Here is a 6,000-nt window from a genome sequence, read left to right on the forward strand (position 1 = left end):
CTTATACAACCAACCTATTTGAATATCCACTATACAAATCCATCTGTCATAATAAAGAATAAAATGTGGATGAGTCATACACATATCCTGACACAGCGAAGCTAATTACTCCCATACACCACTGCATCTACATATCAGTGTGAGTGTAGGTTAGTGTGGCAAATTAGGCCGGGGGAGACCCAGGTTCACATTCCCATTCAGCCACAAAAGTCTGTTGGGTGACTTTGAGCCAATCACTGTCTCTCTCAGCTTAAGGCACCTCACAGGATCCAGAAGATAAAATTGGGGGTGGGGGAAAGATAACTACAAACACCATCTTGAGTTTAGCAGGAAAGCGGGTTATAAATGAAACACAGGTATGGAGAAGTACTGTATATCAGTTTAGGTTTCTGTCAGTTTCTTATTTTACTGCTCTTAAATTCAGTCCTTCATATTTCCATATCAATTTGCAAATTCTTTAAAAAACTCATGAACATTCAGCAGTGTTTCAGTGTGAATTTCTCTTATATACATTCACAGAAGAAAAATATGAACTATGGAAGTGGGCATAAGTGAGAGATAAGTAGGTATGCGTGGAGTGTCCCAGACGATTGGTGTCCCAGGGAGAACAGAGAGAGAATTACACATGATAAACCAGTTAAACCAAGCTACAGAATAAATAACAAGGATATAATTTATCCTTTTGCAACACAATCTTTAAAATAGCTTTACACAGGATAAAGTATTCTTTGCTGAGCTTCAACCATCTAGTACACTGAAAGGTAGGACAGCCAAGTGTGATAAGTTTTGAGAGTTTTCCTCCTACACACTGGATAGAAATGCTTCTGTGATGGAACTTTACTCTCTTGCTTCTTTATGAATGAAATTGGAATATTCTCACAATGGCTAGGACTAATTTTACACGTGAGCCAAAAGCTCTTCTGAGCTTCTCTTTTGCTGTTGATGCATATGTACAGAAGACAATTGTGGTTTTGAATTTGTATCATGTTTTAAAAACCAACTGGTGGACATGCAGAAATACAAATTTACAATAATATCTCAATAAATGTTTTGAGTTACCTGTGAACAGTTGCATGTCTTTTACATTGTTGTGACCTGTCCTGGGATCTACTGGTGAAGGTAATCATCATCATCATCATCATCTCTTTGAAGTGCTATTTTTTGTTCTCTAACCATCATCTCCAACCCCAAGACTTGTACATATTTGGAAACAGCCTTTAAAAAAACCCATACAAAGCAAAGGTAATTGTGATGGTCCATTAAAAAAATCTCCAGAATCAAAGTTGGGAAATGCCTTTATTAGGGCCAAACCAAACGTCACACAGTTTGTGGCAAGCTTTTGAGTTCTCTAGAACTCTTAGTCACGAAAGATGTTACATAAAGCAGGGGAGGGAGTGTGAGGAAAAATAAAAAGCAAAAAGTACATAGGCTGGATTTTGTAGCCATATGGTAAATTTATAGACTTGGTTCCAAGATGGAGATTTCTAAATTAAAGATTGCCATATTTCTCTTCACTTCTTCTCTCTGCCTCCCCAGGAACACGAGCATTTTGTGTAAGCTTTTGGAGAGATCTGGGTTGCAACTAGCAATCGAGAAAATGCTTTTCTTCACAACAGTTGACCTTTGTTTTTATTGTATTTTTAATGTTTTTCTTAATTCTATGGTCATTGTTTTTAACGTGTTGTAAACTTCTTTGATGTTTTAATGAAATAGCGGTATACAAATATTTTTATAAATAATTTCTCAGAAATAGGTAAAAGCCATTGTGTCTTTTTCCCAGTTGTGTAGATATCTCTAGCATCTGGAAAGGGCCTTATTTGGCCTGCAATCTCCATCTTGGACCTGAGTCTACAAGCTCGTGTGATTTTGGCCTAAAGTCTGTTTCTCACAAAGACACACATTTCTCCTTCTTATCCAGATTACATGTGCTTACAAGTCCACTGTTACCAGTTAATACCATCCACACTTGATATCCATTTTATCTTCCTTACAACAACCATACAAAACGGGTTAGGCTGCATAGAGGTGAGGGACTGGCTCACAGTCACACAGTAAGCTTCATGGTCATCCAACAAGCTTCACACTATCACTCTCCCACATTGAAAATGGGGAAGAGACAAGTAATCCAGGTCATGTTGCTAAAGTTCACTGGGCCACGCCCTAACAATGCCCCCAGTTTCAGGTTGGGGGAACTGGGCAAATTTCCTGTGGTCCCTACCACCAGTTACAAGGTAGTGGGGGTGGTCTGTGGCAATAAGCAGAGCTCTGGGTCTCCTTGGCACATGTATACTGGCTGGTGCTGCCCTTTAACGATGCTGGCCCAGTCCCTGATGTGCATATGCCAGGGGCAGGGGCAGCGTCATTAACAGGGCAGCACCTCGCACTGCACATGCACTAGACAGGTCTGGATTTCTGCTTGGAGCAGCCTCCACCTAGCTGAGCCATATCAACTGCAGAGGTGATTCCAGCAGTTTGGCAGCAGTGCCAGTGGCCCCTGGAAGAACCCAGGGCCCTAGTCACACCATGCTAGTTACTGGTGCTGGCCCTGATTAGGGTTGCCAACCCTCCATGGAATGACCAGGAATTGAGCTCTCTCTCCAGGAGAATTGCCAACCCTCCAGGTCTGGCCTGGAGTCCAGGAATTGACCTCAATCTCCAAGAACCTCTTGAGGCCAATATTGTGTTATGTAAATTTGTATAGATATTAGCAGAGATTGTCAACGGTCTGAGATGTTGTGTGCCAGTGTGTGCGTTTACCTAAGTAGCAGGCTTTTACCCTGCATTGAGATCATTGAATTAGTAAAATAAGAAAAGCTACTTTATTTATAGAAATACATAGTAGATAAGAAAGGTTTGGGAGGTACCCTCATGGCTCAGGAGGGAGAGAGCAGAGACAAATGTGTCTCCTCTCTCTTGGACAGTCAAAGAAGAGAAGAAGAGAACGGTGGAAGGAGGGGCAGATAAGCTTCCCTAAGACATATCAGTCTAACGACGGAAGGAAGTCAGTCAGAACATCACAGGTAAAAGTAGTCAAGCCTAGCCATCTGGAGGACCCTAGCTCTATCTCCCTTCTGGAACATAAACAAAAGAACAAAATAGGAGTTGCTCTTGCCCCACTTCCAACATATTGGAGATGTGACAAGCCAGCACTATGGTCTTACACCAGCCTTTCATCTCGAGGCCTAAACAGGAAGGTGCAAGAGACATAAAGGGTGTGTTAATAGTCAGTAAAGAGACGGAAAAACCATGGAAACTACTACTACTACTAGTCCTGGGGCAATGTTGTAAAATGGAGTTAGGAGACTGATAGAGGTGCAGAGACCGCAAGGCGTAACAGAGAGAAGGATCTGAGTATTCAAGAACAGTTCCCTGTATCTTTTTGTAGTTAAGCAGGTTGCAGCTGCTTGCTGACTAAACCAGAAGGCAGCTTCTCTGCACTATGCTGGTCAGTCATACAATTTTTCTTTTTTAAATTTAAACAAAAACATTCAAATCATGACAGACCGTGGTGGTGGTGGTGAAGGACCTTCAGGCAGTGGCACAGTATAAAAGAGAAGGTGTTTGTATGGTTTTCATGCTGAATGGTGCAAGGGAGATGCATTCAATATCTGGCTTCACAAAGTCAACGAAGTTGCAGTGGAAATCATTCAATGCCATCAAGGGGTTTCAGTTAAATATGAGGGAATAAAAGCAGTGAGAAGCCATGCTGAAAGCATAAAACACAAGGAATTAGAGAAACAACAGAAAAGAATGCCAAAAATCTCATCATTTTTTACCAAAAGAGACTTATCCCAAAAAACTCAGGTGATAATAGCTGAAGTAGAGCAGGTTTAACACAGTATTTCCTACCATTTAAGTTACAGAAGCCAAGACTGTGCAAACAAAATGCTTCCAAGCATATTGCCTCATTCTGAAATTGTAAAAAAAATAATTCTTGAAGGTGGACAAAAGCAACCAGCATAGCAGAAAATATTTTGGCATGAAAATCACTAGAACATTTGCCTAAGGACTTGGACAATGCAGTTATTGTCAGTTGGGTCTGATGCCTCTAACAAGGGACACATGAAATTCTTCCCATTAACTCTATGTTTGTTTTCTGTGACAGAGAGAATTAAGTATAGCTTGCTTGATTTTTACAATGACAATGATGAGACAAGTGAGGCAATTGTGACACGGATCTCCAATATTCGACAGAAGAATGGTCTCCGCATTAACAGTGTGTTTTCTTATCTGGCTGATAACACCTCTGTAAATATTGGAAAACACAAGTCAGTGTATCAGAAATTACAACAGTTTAATGTCCACCTCATACAAGTGGGATGCAAATGTCATATAATCCACAGTTGCCTAAAACATGGGATGAAGGATTTGAGTTTTCATGTAGAAACACTTATCCTCAAGGTAAGTGAGTTTAGCTTCTCGGCCAAAAAGGAGAGTCTCTTTTGTCCTTTTTTGAGTTTGTAGAAATGGAATACAAAGATGTGCTTTTGCATGTACCAACAAGGTGGCTGTCACTTCTACCTGCTATTGAACACATACGACAATGTTGGTCTGCACTGAGGGCATATTTTTTCAGTGGGGGAATGTGTGAAGATTGTGTGGGCAAGCTTTCAGTGAGAAAGAACACCAAACTCTCCCTCTTCATTATTTTTACTTTTTGCGCAAATCTGATATTTCAAGATGCTGTGAAGAAACTGGAATGTAACAATGTCAGCTTCACAGAACTCTATGATGTCATGGAAGGCCTCCATTCAAAACTGAAGAGAAGAAGAGAGGACAAATTCTATGGAAGATCAGCCCAAGTCATTTTGGACAATGTGTCTCCATCTGACAACACAAAATTCTGGGAGGCAGCCTAGAAGATATTGGCAAGGTGCATTGAATACCTGGATAAATGTTATGATGTTGAAACATCACTTTTTAAAAACAAATGTCAGTGCTCTTACTTCACAATTATGTGAAATGGGCAGATGTACAGACTCTTACTACAGTACTCCACACTGAGATTGACATTGCAAACTGTATGATGACTACTGTATTTTACAATAAATAAGGGAAGAGATTGTCTCCAAGGATCAGAACATATATCAGAGATGGGTGGAGATTTTCAGACAAATGCCAGAGGAAGGTGGCAGCCAAATGAAGAAACTGGTCTTTTTCACTCTTTCCATTCCTGTGTCTAATGCCCACTGTGAGAGAGTTTTCAGTTTAATGACACAGCTGTGGACCAAGGACAGAAACAAGCTGAGTGATAGCATTGTGAAGGCCGAGCTGCAGGTGAAACTGAACATTAACATGAGCTTTGCAGAGTTTCTAGACTTCTTAAAAAAGGACCCAGATCTGCTAAAAACAGCAAGAGGCCAGCTCAAATATAAATTTAAAAAGCAGGAAGCTGGGGGCAAGCCAACCCAGCTCTAAGGTAAAAACATCACATTATATTTCAAGTATTTTACTATGAAGGTGTCATGCTGGCCACCTAGCTGCAGAGAAGGAGGATAGAACATGCTTAAGAGGGTGACAGAAATGGCCTCTGCTAGTGGTTGTCTTTGCAGACTCTCCCTGGTTACTGTTTTTTTTTAAAAAATGTACTCTTTATTTTAAAGATTTTTCATATTTTTTACAGAATGACCACAAAATGACACGCAGAAAGAAAGCAGAGTACACGGAGAGAAAAACACACAAAAAGAACAAAAACAATACAAAATAAAGAAGCAAAATAAACAAAAGGAAGTGTGCTCTCTGGCCTCTAAAGATCTGGTTTTCCAAGTCTGGGTTTAAACAGTAAAGGTGAATTAAAGAGGTGAAATTGGGTCCATGAATTTAGACAGGTAAAGCAACATGTAGAAATTCAATCTCAGTTTAAAAAAAAAATCTCCAGGAATTTCCTCAGCCAGAGTTGGCAGCCTTGGCCCTGATTTATTTATTTATTGCACTTGTATACCGCCCCATAGCCGAAGCTCTCTGGGTTGTTTACAGCAACCAAAAACATTAAAACAAATA

Source organism: Rhineura floridana, chromosome 4, assembly GCF_030035675.1.
Source record: "Rhineura floridana isolate rRhiFlo1 chromosome 4, rRhiFlo1.hap2, whole genome shotgun sequence".
Lineage (NCBI taxonomy): Eukaryota > Metazoa > Chordata > Lepidosauria > Squamata > Rhineuridae > Rhineura > Rhineura floridana.